General features: G+C 51.7%; 1 protein-coding gene across 1 annotated transcript in view; it reads left to right on the top strand.

The window, feature by feature from the left end:
- Positions 1–16,856: 16,856 nt before the first annotated feature.
- LOC140403843 (uncharacterized) overlaps positions 16,857–17,344 on the top strand; it is a 349,170-nt gene continuing 348,682 nt past the window's right edge. The window contains exon 1 of the mRNA XM_072492027.1: positions 16,857–16,905. The gene's annotated coding sequence lies outside the window, so the exon portion shown is untranslated. The remainder of the gene's footprint in view (positions 16,906–17,344) is intronic.

The following is a 17,344-nucleotide window of genomic DNA, read 5'->3' as shown; positions in this document are numbered from 1 at the left end:
CCCATCTCTTAAAGTCCTCCTCCATCTGTTCCACCAACCGCGTTAAATTTAGCCTATGCAATGTACCCCAATTCTTGGCTATCTGGATCCCCAAGTACCGAAAGTCCCTTACAACAAAGAACAAAGAAATGTACAGCACAGGAACAGGCCCTTCGGCCCTCCAAGCCCGCGCCGACCATACTGCCCGACTAAACTACAATCTTCTACACTTCCTGGGTCCGTATCCTTCTATTCCCATCCTATTCATATATTTGTCGAGATGCCCCTTAAATGTCCCTATCGTCCCTGCTTCCACTACCTCCTCCGGTAGCGAGTTCCAGGCACCCACTACCCTCTGCGTAAAAAACTTGCCTCGTACATCTACTCTAAACCTTGCCCCTCTCACCTTAAACCTATGCCCCCTAGTAATTGACCCCTCTACCCTGGGGAAAAGCCTCTGACTATCCACTCTGTCTATGCCCCTCATAATTTTGTATACCTCTATCAGGTCGCCCCTCAACCTCCTTCGTTCCAGAGAGAACAAACCGAGTTTATTCAATCGCTCCTCATAGCTTATGCCCTCCATACCAGGCAACATTCTGGTAAATCTCTTCTGCACCCTCTCTAAAGCCTCCACATCCTTCTGGTAGTGTGGCGACCAGAATTGAACACTATACTCCAAGTGTGGCCTAACTAAGGTTCTATACAGCTGCAACATGACTTGCCAATTCTTATACTCAATGCCCCGGCCAATGAAGGCAAGCATGCCGTATGCCTTCTTGACTACCTTCTCCACCTGTGTTGCCCCTTTCAATGACCTGTGGACCTGTACTCCTAGATCTCTTTGACTTTCAATACTCTTGAGGGTTCTACCATTCACTGTATATTCCCTACCTGCATTAGCCCTTCCAAAATGCATTACCTCACATTTGTCCGGATTAAACTCCATCTGCCATCTCTCCGCCCAAGTCTCCAGACAATCTAAATCCTGCTGTGTCCTCAGACAGTCCTCATCGCTATCCGCAATTCCACCAACCTTTGTGTCGTCTGCAAACTTACTAATCAGACCAGTTACATTTTCCTCCAAATCATTTATATATACTACAAAGAGCAAAGGTCCCAGCACTGATCCCTGTGGAACACCACTGGTCACAGCCCTCCAATTAGAAAAGCATCCCTCCATTGCTACCCTCTGCCTTCTATGGCCTAGCCAGTTCTGTATCCACCTTGCCAGTTCACCCCTGATCCCGTGTGACTTCACCTTTTGTACTAGTCTACCATGAGGGACCTTGTCAAAGGCCTTACTGAAGTCCATATAGACAACATCTACTGCCCTACCTGCATCAATCATCTTAGTGACCTCCTCGAAAAACTCTATCAAGTTAGTGAGACACGACCTCCCCTTCACAAAACCGTGCTGCCTCTCACTAATACGTCCATTTGCTTCCAAATGGGAGTAGATCCTGTCTCGAAGAATTCTCTCCAGTAATTTCCCTACCACTGAAGTAAGGCTCACCGGCCTGTAGTTCCCGGGATTATCCTTGCTACCCTTCTTAAACAGAGGAACAACATTGGCTATTCTCCAGTCCTCCGGGACATCCCCTGAAGACAGCGAGGATCCAAAGATTTCTGTCAAGGCCTCAGCAATTTCCCCTCCAGCCTCCTTCAGTATTCTGGGGTAGATCCCATCAGGCCCTGGGGACTTATCTACCTTAATATTTTTTAAGACACCCAACACCTCGTCTTTTTGGATCACAATGTGACCCAGGCTATCTACACCCCCTTCTCCAGACTCAACATCTACCAATTCCTTCTCTTTGGTGAATACTGATGCAAAGTATTCATTTAGTACCTCGCCCATTTCCTCTGGCTCCACACATAGATTCCCTTGCCTATCCTTCAGTGGGCCAACCCTTTCCCTGGCTACCCTCTTGCTTTTTATGTACGTGTAAAAAGCCTTGGGATTTTCCTTAACCCTATTTGCCAATGACTTTTCATGACCCCTTCTAGCCCTCCTGACTCCTTGCTTAAGTTCCTTCCTACTTTCCTTATATGCCAAACAGGCTTCGTCTGTTCCCAGCCTTTTAGCCCTGACAAATGCCTCCTTTTTCTTTTTGACAAGGCCTACAATATCACTCGTCATCCAAGGTTCCCGAAAATTGCCGTATTTATCTTTCTTCCTCACAGGAACATGCCTGTCCTGTATTCCCTTCAACTGACACTTGAAAGCCTCCCACATGTCAGATGTTGATTTGCCCTCAAACATCCGCCCCCAATCTATGTTCTTCAGTTCCCGCCTAATATTGTTATAATTAGCCTTCCCCCAATTTAGCACATTCATCCTCGGACCACTCTTATCCTTGTCCACCAGTACTTTAAAACTTACTGAATTGTGGTCACTGTTACCGAAATGCTCCCCTACTGAAACATCTACCACCTGGCCGGGCTCATTCCCCAATACCAGGTCCAGTACTGCCCCTTCCCTAGTTGGACTGTTTACATATTGTTTTAAGAAGCCCTCCTGGATGCTCCTTACAAACTCCGCCCCGTCTAAGCCCCTGGCACTAAGTGAGTCCCAGTCAATATTGGGGAAGTTGAAGTCTCCCATCACCACAACCCTGTTGTTTTTACTCTTTTCCAAAATCTGTCTACCTATCTGCTCCTCTATCTCCCGCTGGCTGTTGGGAGGCCTGTAGTATACCCCCAACATTGTGACTGCACCCTTCTTATTCCTGATCTCTACCCATATAGCCTCACTGCCCTCTGAGGTGTCCTCTCGCAGTATAGCTGTGATATTCTCCCGAACAAGTAGCGCAACTCCGCCTCCCCTTTTACATCCCCCTCTATCCCGCCTGAAACATCTAAATCCTGGAACGTTTAGCTGCCAATCCTGCCCTTCCCTCAACCAGGTCTCTGTAATGGCAATAACATCATAGTTCCAAGTAGTAATCCAAGCTCTAAGTTCATCTGCCTTACCCGTAATGCTCCTTGCATTAAAACATATGCACTTCAGGCCACCAGACCCGCTGTGTTCAGCAACTTTTCCCCGTCTGCTCTGCCTCAGAGCCACACTGTCCCTATTCCCTAGTTCTCCCTCAATGCTCTCACCTTCTGACCTATTGCTCCCGTGCCCACCCCCCTGCCATACTAGTTTAATAGTTACCTCAACGGTAAGTCCTCTATTTCTCTGCTCTGCTCCCCCGGATGCACCACAAACAACTCACTTTTCCCCATGTTCAATTTATACCCTGATAAATCTCCAAACTCCCCAAGTATCCGCATTATCTCTGGCATCCCCTCCGCCGGGTCCGCCACATATAGCAACAAATCATCCGCATACAGAGATACCCGGTGTTCTTCTCCCCCCCCTGAATACTCCCCTCCACTTCCTGGAACCCCTCAACACTATCGCCAGGGGCTCAATTGCCAGTGCAAACAATAATGGGGACAGAGGACATCCCTGCCTCGTCCCTCTATGGAGCCGAAAATAATCAGACCCCCGTCCATTCGTGACTACGCTCGCCATCGGGGCCCTATACAGCAGCTGTACCCATCTAATATACCCCTCTCCAAAACCAAATCTCCTCAACACCTCCCACAAATAATCCCACTCCACTCTATCAAATGCTTTCTCGGCATCCATCGCCACCACTATCTCCGCTTCCCCCTCTGGTGGGGACATCATCATTACCCCTAGCAGCCTCCGTATATTCGTATTCAGCTGTCTCCCCTTCACAAACCCAGTTTGGTCCTCATGGACCACCCCCGGGACACAATCCTCTATCCTCATTGCCATTACTTTGGCCAGAATCTTAGCGTCCACGTTCAGGAGGGAAATAGGCCTATAGGACCCGCATTGCAGCGGGTCTTTTTCCTTCTTTAGGAGGAGCGATATCGTTGCCTCTGACATAGTCGGGGGCAGCTGCCCCCTTTCCCTCGCCTCATTAAAGGTTCTCATCAGTAGCGGGGCCAGCAAGTCCACATATTTCCTATAAAATTCAACTGGGAATCCGTCTGGTCCCGGGGCCTTCCCCGCCTGCATGCACCTAATTCCTTTCACTACTTCCTCCGTTTCAATCTGTGCTCCCAGTCCCACCCTCTCCTGCTCCCCCACCTTAGGAAATTCCAGCTGGTCCAGAAAACACATCATTCTCTCCTCCCATCCGGGGGCTGAGCTTCATATAATCTTTCATAGAATGCCTTGAACACTCCATTCACTCTCTCCGCTCCCCGCTCCATCTCTCCCTCCTCATCTCTCACTCCCCCTATCTCCCTCGCTGCTCCCCTTTTCCTCAGTTGGTGGGCCAGCAACCTGCTCGCCTTCTCCCCATATTCGTACTGTACACCCTGTGCCTTCCTCCATTGTGCCTCTGCATTACCCGTAGTCAACAAGTCAAATTCTACATGTAGCCTTTGCCTTTCCCTGTACAGTCCCTCCTCCGGTGCCTCCGCGTATTGTCTGTCCACCCTCAGAAGTTCTTTCAGCAACCGCTCCCTTTCCCTACCCTCCTGCTTTCCTTTATGTGCCCTTATTGATATCAGCTCCCCTCTAACCACTGCCTTCAGCGCCTCCCAGACCACTCCCACCTGGACCTCCCCATTATCATTGAGTTCCAAGTACCCTTCAATACACCCCCTCACCCTTAAACACACCCCCTCGTCCGCCAATAGTCCCATGTCCATTCTCCAGGGTGGACGCTGTTCTTTTTCCTCCCCTATCTCCAAGTCCACCCAATGTGGAGCGTGGTCCGAAATAGCTATAGCCGTATACTCCGTCCCCGTCACCTTCGGGATCAGCGCCCTTCCCAAAACAAAAAAGTCTATCCGTGAATAAACTTTGTGGACATAGGAGAAAAACGAAAACTCCTTACTCCTAGGTCTACTAAATCTCCAGGGGTCTACTCCTCCCATCTGCTCCATAAAGTCCTTAAGCACCTTGGCTGCTGCCGGCCTCCTTCCAGTCCTGGACCTCGATCTGTCCAGCCCTGGTTCCAGCACCGTGTTAAAATCTCCACCCATTACCAACTTCCCCACCTCTAGGTCCGGGATACGTCCTAACATGCGCCTCATAAAGTTGGCATCATCCCAGTTCGGGGCATATACGTTCACTAAGACCACCGCCTCCCCCTGTAATCTGCCACTCACCATCACGTATCTGCCCCCACTATCCGCCACTATGGTCTTTGCCTCAAACATAACCCGCTTCCCCACTAGTATAGCCACCCCCCTGTTTTTTGCATCTAGCCCCGAATGAAACACCTGCCCCACCCATCCTTTGCGTAGTCTAACCTGGTCTATCAGTTTCAAATGCGTCTCCTGTAACATAACCACATCTGCCTTAAGTTTCTTAAGGTGTGCGAGTACCCGTGCCCTCTTTATCGGCCCGTTCAGCCCTCTCACGTTCCACGTGATCAGCCAGGTTGGGGGGCTCTTTACCCACCCCCCTTGTCGACTAGCCATCCCCTTTTTTTTATCCAGCTCCTCACCCGGTTCCCACGTAGCTGTGTCCCCCCCCAGGCGGCGCCCCCCCACCCCGCCCACCCCACCCCATACCAGCTCCCCCTTCTCCCCAGCAGCACCCTTTCTGAGTGTTGACGCCAACGCAGAATCCGTGGGCCCTTACGACAGAAATGCCGGCGCCGCACCCGGACCGATTCTGCTACAGTGAAGGAGCTGGCACCGGCGCCACGTGGAACACAATCGATTCCAATGAGAAAGGGTGCGGGATTCGCCGGGTCCGTGATTGACTCTCGGGAGGCTGACAAGCTGCAGCCGCACATATCACACTCCCCGTGCACATTTCTCCCAGCCAACGAGATGGCACTGGGGGTGCTGGAGCGCGCCCATCCCGCTGATGGGTCGGCTGGGGCCCGAGGGCACCCAGGAGGGTGGCCTAGGCGGGCACCTTTAGCACCCGTGGCACTAAGTTCAAAAGTGGGCGCAGCTGCACGGCGGCCTTGCCAGCTGTGGCAATGATGTTCCCTACCCGTGCACCCCGACCCCACAGCCCACCCCCTGGCCATCCCCCATTGCTACTCCCCCTGGCCATCCCCCATTGCTACTCCCCCCGGCCCTGGCAGAAGCCCCCCCCCCTCTCCCGGCCAGCGGCACAACTGTCAGCAAACCATGGCCACGTTGGACGCTTTCCACACGCCCTCTCCCTCATCAGCCGCCGCACAAGTGAAACCCGCCACCGGGAACTTCGGCCCATCGAAAGCGGAGAATTGCGGAGGCCCCGGAGAATACCGGGTCGGGCCCGCTATTGATATCCAAACGGTGTCTCATGTCCGTGCGTTCCTGAACGCATTGGCTCCGCTGTCGAGGTGCCAGAACTTTGTGATTTGCCGCCCAATCGGCGCCTGCCTCGATTTCACCATCGGAACTGATTCTCTGCCCAGTCGCGTTTCCCGATTTCAGCGTCAGCTATCGGAGAAGCCCGCCCTCTGTTTGTGATGTTTGAGGTATAAACATTTGCCGGGACACGGGGGAAGGAATTTCCTTTGGATTGCGATGCGGTATTTCTCCTGCCCATCCCAGAGAGAGGGTTTCCGTTTAACCTTTTCCCGAAGGACTGCCTTGCATTCCCTCAGCGGTTGACTGTTGAGGTGTCTCCTCACGCCCGCCACGGCAGAGATTCCATCACTTGGTGCATCCATCAAGCTTTCCAAACCAAATACGTAATTCAGCAGGATTAGGCGGGCGAGCCGGCAGAAAGATAATGGAGCTTCACGCACAGTTGGAGTTTGGGTTTAATTTTCCTTTAGAAAGCTACCTAGCTGTTGGCGAGTTGGCTTATAAAATAGTCATGACCTACATCTCAGTTAGCCGTGGAACCTATTGAATTACGATATTGTTCAAATGTTGAGACCTCACAGCTTTGGGTGGGACAATGGACAGTGGGACAATGGACGCTGTTGAACAATATACGCCAGGTTAGTATTTCTGACTAATATTGTTAGCAGGGTGGATCCTGATCAGGGAGATTTCATATGTCTGGAGCTCCATGTCTTTGACTGTGGCCGAAACGTAGCAGTCAGAAGGGAGCTGTGTTATTTTCAGAGTCCACTAAAGCTCCCTGAAACTAATGTACAGTCTTTAAAATGCCCGTTCCTCTGTTTTACTCTGCACACGCACACATATATCTTCAAAGCTATTTCCCCCCCCCCACCATCCCCGTTTGCTTATATGTTGTTTAAATCCACTTTGTGTCTAAATCCAGGCCTGTTGTACCAGGCCCCCCCACCCCCCCCCCCAACGCAAGCTTGCACAGGACTTAGGAATTCCTTTGCTATCTCGTCCTCCGTCCTCTTTTCAGACTCTTAGAACCCAACTTTGGTATCATCTCGCAATGTTCGAGACATAGGGCTGGAACCCCCCCCCCCCCCCCCCCCATCGCAAGATCACCACGGGTGGGCAGCGGACCATGGAAAGGTGAGTTTTGACCTCGGGCGGGATTTTCCTGTCGCCGAGTGCAGACGGAGAATCCCACCCATATTCTTCCGCGGGATGTGGGCGTGGCTGGCAAAGCCAGCATTTGTCAGGTCCGCCCCGCTTGGCCCGAGCCCGCCCCTTCTCCTCCTCTCCCTGGTGCCCCCCGACCTACGCTAGCTACGCTGACCCCTGCCCTGGCTGTCTCCCGCCCGGATGCTCAGGCCCTCCCCCCACACACCAAAGACCCATTAACCTGATTGTATCTCCCCGTGCCCTTTCAAGTCCCTTGCCCAGCCCCTAGCCCATCCCTCTATCAGAGGCCCCGGTCTCCCGCCAAAAGGTACCAAGCGCGGGACCCCTTTTGCAGGCCCCCCCCCCACCCCACCCCCCGTTGCAAGCTCCCAAACTCACCCTAAGCAGTGCGCCCTCCAGTCCCCGTTCTCTGTCCAGGCTGAAAACAATCTTAAATCAAACATTACAGTGCAGGATAATTTAACGGACCATCGCCACACAACAGCTCTGAGAGCCCAGAGTCCTTTAGTTCAAGTCCAGCTTCTTCTTTTAATAAAAGTCCATTCCTAGTCAAAGCAAGTTAGGTTAACAGGCCGCCGCCACTGTAGAGCATTGAAAAACAAACCAAACGCCCGTTAGTTCAAGTCCAGCTTCCTCACTTTAATGAAGGCCCAAACCTGTTCTGGTGTCTCGAAGTAGTGATGAAGTTCCTCAAACGTAACCCAAAGCTCCGCAGGATACAGCATTCCAAACCTCACCTGCTTTTTGTAGAGGGCTGCCTTTACCTTGATGAATCCTGCACGCCTCTTGGCCAGCTCCGCTCCAGTCCTGGTAGATGCGCACCTCGCAGTTCTCCCATCTGCTGCTCCTCTCCGCCTTGGCCCATCGCAGCACACGTTCCCGGTCAGCCAGCCGGTGAAAGCGGACCACCAAGGCCCTCGGTCGGTCGCCCGTCCTGGGCTTCCTTGCGGGGGCTCTATGCGCCCCATCCAACTCCAGGGGCCGAGGGAAGGCCTCCAGTCCCATCAGCGCCTCGAGCATACCCATCACGTATGCGCCCGCATCCGATCCCTCGCAGCCCTCGGGGAGGCCAACGATCCTCAGGTTCTGCCTCCTGGCTCTATTCCCCAGCTCTTCAAGGTGCTCCTGCATCCTCCTCTGGCGGGAGTTCAGCTCCTCCACCTCGTGCTCCAGCTCCTTTACCGTGTCTGCCTGGCTGGAGAGCTTTACCTCGACCTCCCTGAGCGCCTTCTCTTGGACCGCCTGCGCCTCGACCACTCGATCCATCACCGCCCTCATCGGGTCCAACGTGTCCCTCTTCAGTTCGGTGAAGCAGTTCCTGAAGAACTCCATCTGCTGCTCTCTTGGCCAGCGAGCCTCCGCTCCCTGGTCCCTGCCGTCCGCCATGCTTCACCGCCCGGTCTGGGGTCCCCGCTGCTCCCTTGGCCAGTGAGCCTCCGCTCCCTGGTCCCTGCCGTCCGTCATGCTTCACCGCCCGGTCTGGGGTCCCCGCTGCTCCCGCTTCGATCCTTGCCGCTCCGCTCGACCACTTCTGGTCCAACTGTCCATACCCCGGGGGGGGGGGGGGGGGGGGGGGAACCTCTTCCCTTCATCTCCTCCACCGATTCAGGCCGCCAGGTCCCGAAGAAATCCTGCAAAACAGGTCCGTTTGCCCATCGCGGGCGGGAGCGATCCGACCTGCGACCTGCTTCCTCGAGGGCGCCACCAGACCAACATCCATGACTCTTTGAGCGACTTGCTCGGCCATTACGGAGGGCGGTTAAGAAGTCAACCACATTGCTGTGGGTCTGCAGTCACGTGTAGTCCAGACTGGGTAAGCCGGGCAGATTTCCCTCTCCTGACAAGATGTGAGTGAACCAGACGTTTTGTTTTACAATAATAGGTGTTCTTAATCTAGGACAAAAGTTTGGCACAACACCGTGGGCCGAAGGGCCTGTTCTGTGCTGTATTTTTCTATGTTCCAGAGTGTCAGTTACTGAAACTAGCTTTATTTCCGGTTGTTGACATTAATGGTATTTAACTCCACCGACTATCGGGGTGGGATTTGAAGCTGTGGAGAGAGAAGGGAGTTAATGCTTCGAGTCTGGATATTAAAGGGCCTTTGACAAAGAGTCACCCAGACTTGAAACGTGAGCTCCCTTCTCTCTCCACAGACGCTGTCAGACCTGCTGAGACTGTCCAGCGTTTTCTGTTTTTGTTCCCCCAGAGCATTCGTCGACCAATCTAGTGAGGTTCCCGCTGTGTCCCTTTCTTCTCCGTTTCTCCATTATTCCATTCCTTTGTCATTTTGCCGTTTCGTCTCTTTGCCACACGCGCTGGCCTTGTGAGCAGGGCCCACCCACCGCTCCGGGATAAAATGAAAGACCCCTGGTGGCACCGTCCACGCTGAAGCCTGGCCCCTCACCTGGGATTCTAAGGAAGAGCCGAAGCTACTACTTTGCATCAAAATTATATTGGCCTCGATATTAATCCCCATCACATGTGGAACTCTCTGTACAGCCGGGTAAGGGCGGCAGATTTCCTTCCCCGATGGGCATCAGTGAAACGGATGGTTTTTATTTTGACATTGATGTTTTCATGGTCACCATTACTGTGGCGGCGTGGCAGCACAGTGGTTAGCACTGTTAGCAGCCAATCAAGTCCCTTCCTAACCTTGAAGACCTCCATCAGATCACCCCTTAATCTTCGGCACGGCAGCACGGTGGTTAGCACTGTGGCCTCACAGCGCCAGGGTCCCAGGTTCGATCCCGGGCTTGGGTCACTGTCTGTGCGGAGTCTGCCCGTTCTCCCCGTGCCTGCGTGGGTTTCCTCCGGGCGCTCCGGTTTCCTCCCACAAGTCCCGAAAGACGTGCTTGTTAGGTGAATTGGACATTCTGAATCTCCCTCTGTGTACCCGAACAGGCGCCGGAGTGTGGCGACTAGGGGCTTTTCACAGTAACTTCATTGCAGCGTTAATGTAAGCCTACTTATGACAATAACGATAATTAATTAAGTGTTATTACTGAGATGAGGGTTTTAGTCCCAGACTTTATGAACCAGATTGAAATTCCAATGCATCTGCTGCCCTTGTCCTTCTAGGAGGTAGAGGTTGCCGCCTGGAAGGTGCTGTCTAGGAAGACTTGGCGAGTTGCTGCAGTGCATCTTGTAGATGGGACACACGGCTGCCACTGTGTGCTGGTGATGGGAGGGAGTGAATGTTTAAGATGGTGGAGGGGGTGGCGATCAAATAGTCCGTGGGAGAACGTGCAAGCTCCATACACACAGTCACCCAAGGCCGGAATCGAACCTAGGTCCCTGGCGCTGTGAGAACATGAGAACTAGGAGCAGGAGTAGGCCATCTGGCCCCTCGAGCCTGCTCCGCCATTCAATGAGATCATGGCTGATCTTTTGTGGACTCAGCTCCACTTTCCGGCCCGAACACCATAACCCTTAATCCCTTTATTCTTCAAAAAACTATCTTTATCTTAAAAACATTTAATGAAGGAGCCTCTACTGCTTTACTGGGCAAGGAATTCCATAGATTCACAACCCTTTGGGTGAAGAAGTTCCTCCTAAACTCAGTCCTAAGCTTACTTAGAGGCTATGCCCCCCTAGTTCTGCTTTCACCCGCCAGTGGAAACAACCTGCCCGCATCTATCCTATCTATTCCCTTCATAATCTTATATGTTTCTATAAGATCCCCCCTCATCCTTCTAAATTCCAACGAGTCCAGTCCCAGTCTACTCAACCTCTCCTCGTAATCCAACCCCTTCAGCTCTGGGATTAACCTAGTGAATCTCCTCTGCACACCCTCCAGTGCCAATATGTCCTTTCTCAGGTGAGGAGACCAAAACTGAACACAATACTCCAGGTGTGGCCTCACTAACACCGTATACAATTGCAGCATAAATATTGTGAGGCAGCAGTGCTGATCACTGTGCCACTGTGCTGCCACATGGCCCATCGCGGTCCATGACAGTCAACAAAGATCTGACTGCATTAATCTCATTTTCCAGCGCTTGGCCTGTAACCCTGGAGGCTACGGCAGCGCAAGCGAATATCGAAACGCTTCTTAAATGTTGCGAGCGTTTCTGACCCAACCATCCTCTCAGACCGTGACTTCCAGATTCCCACCTCCCTCTCGGTGAAATGGGTTCTCCTCAACTCCTCTCTCAGCCTCCTACCCCTTACCTAAGTCTACACTGCTTGAAAGCAGAACTAGGGGGCATAGCCTCAAAATAAGGGGAAGTAGATTTAATCGTAGAATTTACAGTGCAGAAGGAGGCCATTCGGCCCATCGAGTCTGCACCGGCTCTTGGAAAGAGCACCCTACCCAAGCCCACACCACCCTATCCCCATAACCCAGTAACCCCACTCAACCAACGCTCAGGGCAATTTTGGACACTAAGGGCAATTTATCACGGCCAATCCACCTAACCTGCACATCTTTGGACTGTGGGAGGAAACCGGAGCACCCGGAGGAAACCCACGCACACACGGGGAGAACGTGCAGACTCCGCACAGACAGTGACCCAGCTGGGAATTCAACCTGGGACCCTGGAGCTGTGAAGCAATTGCGCTAACCGCTATGCTACCGTGCTGCCCACTGAGTTTAGTTGGAACTTCTTCACCCAAAGGGTTGTGAATCTATGGAATTCTTTGCCCAGTGAAGCAGTAGAGGCTCCTTCATTAAATGTTCTTAAGATGAAGATAGTTCTTTGAAGAATAAAGGGATTAATGTTCGGGCCGGAAAGTGGAGCTGAGTCCACAAAAGATCAGCCATGATCTCATTGAATGGCGGAGCAGGCTCGAGGGGCCAGATGGCCTACTCCTGCTCCTAGTTCTTATGTTCTTATGTTATGAATGTCCCTTCCCTGACAGTGTTGGAACTGCTCGTACCATCTAGGGACTATGTGCTCTATGATGAGAACTAGCGATTAGAGTCATTGAATAGTAGCAGCACAGAAAGAGACCATTCAGGCCATCTCTCACCAAGTGTCACTCCCTGTATGTCGCCCTTAATTTTTTCTTCTTCATCAGACTATGATCCCAGTCGCCTTTGGAAGTCACAGTTGAATCTGCCTCCACCACACTTTAAAAAAAAAAGTCTACGCTGCTTGCCATTGTCCCCTCTACTAATGGAAAAGTTGCCTTATTATCCACCCTATCCATACCTCGCATAATCTTGCACACCTCCATCAGGTGCCGTCTCAACCTTCTCTGCTCCAAAGGAAACAGCCCCAGCCTGTCCAATCTTTCATCGTAGCTCAGCCCCGCCAGACCTGGTGAATCTCCTCTGCACCCTCGCCGGTGCAATCACCTCCTTCCTATAACGTGGTGACCAGAAGTGCACCCAGTACTCCAGCTGGGGCCTCACCAGCGTTTTGTTTTTCCAGTTGGTGACGGTGTAGTGGTGAGATCACCGGGCTGGTAATCCACAGGCCCAGCCTTATATTCCGTGTGTCTGGCTGCCATTCCCACAGCTGGCGGTATTTGAAGTCTGTTAATGACCATGAAGCGGGTCTCCTGGGGTTAGTTCAGCACGGGGCTAAATCGCTGGCTTTGAAAGCAGACCGAGGCAGGCCAGCAGCACGGTTCGATTCCCGTACCAGCCTCCCCGAACAGGCGCCGGAATGTGGCGACTAGGGGCTTTTCACAGTAACTTCATTTGAAGCCGACTTGTGACAATAAGCGATTTTCATTTTCTGGGCAGGCGATGGCAGAGTGGTATTATCACTGGACTAGTAATCGAGAGACCCAGGATAATGATCTGGGGACGCAGGTTCAAATCCCACCGCGGCAGGTGGTGGAATTTAAACTCAATAAAATATCTGGAATGAAAGGTCTAACAATGACCATGAAACCATTGTCGATTGTCGTAAAAACCCATCTGGTTCGCTAATGTCCTTCAGGGAAGGAAATCTGCCGTCCTTACCCGGCCTGGCCTACATTCTTTGAGAAGGTGACTGAACAGGTAGACGAGGGTAGAGCAGTTGATGAGGTGTATATGGATTTCAGCAAAGCGTTTGATAAGGTTCCCCACGGTAGGCTATTGCAAAAAATACGGAGGCTGGGGATTGAGGGTGATTTAGAGATGTGGATCAGAAATTGGCTAGCTGAAAGAAGACAGGGTGGTGGTTGATGGGAAATGTTCAGAATGGAGTTCAGTTACAAGTGGCGTACCACAAGGATCTGTTCTGGGGCCGTTGCTGTTTGTCATTTTTATCAATGACCTAGAGGAAGGCGCAGAAGGGTGGGTGAGTAAATTTGCAGACGATACTAAAGTCGGTGGTGTTGTCGATAGTGTGGAAGGATGTAGCAGGTTACAGAGGGATATAGATAAGCTGCAGAGCTGGGCTGAGAGGTGGCAAATGGCGTTTAATGTAGAGAAGTGTGAGGTGATTCACTTTGGAAGGAATAACAGGAATGCGGAATATTTGGCTAATGGTAAAGTACTTGAAAGTGTGGATGAGCAGAGGGATCTAGGTGTCCATGTACATAGATCCCTGAAAGTTGCCACCCAGGTTGATAGGGTTGTGAAGAAGGCCTATGGAGTGTTGGCCTTTATTGGTAGAGGGATTGAGTTCCGGAGTCGGGAGGTCATGTTGCAGCTGTACAGAACTCTGGTACGGCCGCATTTGGAGTATTGCGTACAGTTCTGGTCACCGCATTATAGGAAGGACGTGGAGGCTTTGGAGCGGGTGCAGAGGAGATTTACCAGGATGTTGCCTGGTATGGAGGGAAAATCTTATGAGGAAAGGCTGATGGACTTGAGGTTGTTTTCGTTGGAGAGAAGAAGGTTAAGAGGAGACTTAATAGAGGCATACAAAATGATCAGGGGGTTGGATAGGGTGGACAGTGAGAGCCTTCTCCCGCGGATGGAAATGGCTGGCACGAGGGGACATAGCCTTAAACTGAGGGGTAATAGATATAGGACAGAGGTCAGAGGTAGGTTCTTTACGCAAAGAGTAGTGAGGCCGTGGAATGCCCTACCTGCTACAGTAGTGAACTCGCCAACATTGAGGGCATTTAAAAGTTTATTGGATAAACATATGGATGATAATGGCATAGTGTAGGTTAGATGGCTTTTGTTTCGGTGCAACATCGTGGGCCGAAGGGCCTGTACTGCGCTGTATTGTTCTATGTTCTATGTGACCCCAGGCCAATGTGGTTGACTCTTAACTGCGCTCTCATGGGCAATTAGGGATGGGCAATAAATGCTGGCATAGCCTGTGACGCCCATGACCGAATATAAAAAAAATAAGTAATGGTGACCATGAAACTCTCCTTGATCGTCAGGCTTGCATGTGACTCCAAACCCACATCAATGTGGTTGACTCTGAGTGGCTCTCGAGGGCAAGCGGGACCAGTGAACGAATGCCGGCCTCGTCAGTGATCCCCGTGAAACGAAAAACCGAGAAATTATATTGATTGAGGGGGGGGGGGGGGGGGGCCCAGGAACTACCAGTGCACTGGCAGCTGCTCCTGCCCAGTTGAATGGACAATGGCGACCCACCCAGGATTACCCCATCTGAATGACAGCTCCGTAAGAAGACATTCCTCATTCACAAGCCTCTGCCACAAAGCAGCAAATTGCAACAGTGAGGCGACAAATCACGACCTGACCCCCCCCCCCCCCCACCCCCAGTCACAGAAGGAGATATTAGGGACAGGTGACCAAACGTTTGGTCAACGAGCGAGGTTTCGAGAGACATCTTAAAGAGAGAGAGATTTCTATTCATTTCCTTTCACGGGATGTGGCCTCGGCATTTGATGCCCATCTCTAATTACCCTTCAGAAGGTGCTGGTCAGCTGCCTTAGAGCCAGAGCAGTGGACAGCACGGAAAAGGCCATCGCGTCTGCGCTGGTCAAAAACAACCAGCGTAGTATTCTAATAATAATAATAATCGCTTATTGACATAAGTAGGCTTCAATGAAGTTACCGTGAAATGCCCCTAGTCGCCACATTCCGGCGCCTGTTCTAATCCCGTTTACCAGCACTTGGCCCATAGCCCTTGCAAGTGCACATCTAAATACTTCTTCAATGTTCTGAGGGTCTCTGCCTCCACCACCCCCCAGGCAGCGAGTTCCAGACTCCCACCAGCCTCTGGGTAAAAAGGTTTTTCCTCACATCCCCTCTAAACCTCTTGCCCCTCACCTTAAATCTATTACCCTGGTCATTGATCCCTCCACCAAGGGGAAAAGTTTCTTCCTGTTTACTCTATCTATGACCATCATAATCTTATCCATCTCAATCACGTCCCCCCTCAGTCTCCTCTGCTCCAAGGAAAACAACCCCAGTCTGTCCAATCTCTCCTCATAGCTAAAACTCTCCAGACCAGGCAACATCCTGGTAAATCTCCTCTGCAACCTTCTCCAGTGGCTATCACATCCCTCCTATAATGTGGATTCCAGAACTGCTCACAATATTCTCGCTGTGGCCTAACCAATGTTTTATACAGTTCCAGCATAACCTCCCTGCTCTTAAACTCTGTGCCTCGGCTAATAAAGGCAAGTATACCATATGCCTCCCGAACCACTGTGTCCACCTGCTCTGACCTTATGTCCAAAGATGTGCAGGTTAGGTCGATTGGCCATGCTAAATTGCCCTTAGTGTCCAAAAATTGCCCTTAGTGTTGGGTGGGGTTACTGGGTTATGGGGATAGGGTGGAGGTGTGGGCTTGGGTAGGGTGCTCTTTCCAAGAGCCGGTGCAGACTCGATGGGCCGAATGGCCTCCTGCTGCACTGTAAATTCTATGTCTATGTCTAACCACTGTATCCACCTCCCCTGCTACCTTAAGGGACCAGTGTACAAACACACCAAGGTCCCTCTGATTCTCGGTGCTTCCCAGAGTCCTGCCCTCATGAACTGCTGCAGCCCATGTGGTCTAGGTACACCCACAGTGCTGTTAGGGATGGAGTTCCAGAATTCTGACCCAGCGACAGTAAGATATAGAGATCAAAGTGGTTGAAGGAGGGAAGCCCAGAGCCTAGGGTCCTGGCAGGTGAAGGCCCAGACACCAATGGTGGAAATCGGGCGTGCGCGAGTGGCTAGGATTGGAGGAGTGCCGCCATCTTGGAGAGGTCGCAGGGCTGGAGAGGGTTCCGAAGATATCGATGGGGGAGGCCAGGGAGGGATTTCAACGCAAGGCTGGATTATGAGCGAACGAAATTCGGCGAGCACGAGGGTGTAGGGGTCTGGGCTGTGGTGGGAGTTAGGATATGGGTAACGGGGATATGGATGAGCTCGTTGAGTAATCATGCCATCGGAGTGGTGGTGGTGGTGGGGGGGGGGGGGGGGGGGTAGCAGTTTGAATTATGGAAGATCGTACGTGTGACACTGATTTCTCTGTCTAATTCTGTCCAGTTTGCCAGCCGCAGCCTGGGTGTGTGTGCCAGAGCCATTAGCCAAGAGGATCTGCATGTTGTCACTGAAGACTGCAGCCTCTACTGTCGAGGCAGCCCCGAGGTGGTGATAGCCAGGTATGGCAGTAAGGTGACCCAATGTCTGTAGGCCAAATCCTCTGAGATTGGCCACAAGCTATCTCCTGCTCTGCTGGGTACTCTATGTTTCACAGTAACTAGTATAAAGATAGCAATCTCTGCGGGGCCAATGCTTTATTTTACTTCTCTCAATGCACTTAAAACAAACTTTTATTGACTTTGTATGCTTCTCTTGTCCTCATATTTTCTTTCTCCTTCCTGAGAATATTTTAGTCCATCTTTGCTGCAATCTACCCCACTCTTCTGGCTGACCGCTAACCGTTGATGCTTAAACGTTTCCACTTTCAACTTCACCCCCCCCCTTCATTTCCTTGATTATCCCTGGTCCGTTCTTCCTCCCCTTCCAGTCTTTCCCCCTCATTGGGATTCTGGGAGTCATAGTTTATCTCCCGACACGTCTGCCACTGCTCATGTATTG

Source organism: Scyliorhinus torazame, chromosome 29, assembly GCF_047496885.1.
Source record: "Scyliorhinus torazame isolate Kashiwa2021f chromosome 29, sScyTor2.1, whole genome shotgun sequence".
Classification (NCBI taxonomy): domain Eukaryota; kingdom Metazoa; phylum Chordata; class Chondrichthyes; order Carcharhiniformes; family Scyliorhinidae; genus Scyliorhinus; species Scyliorhinus torazame.
The sequence above is the reverse complement of the archived record's forward strand: the minus strand, read 5'-3'. Positions and strand labels throughout refer to the sequence as shown.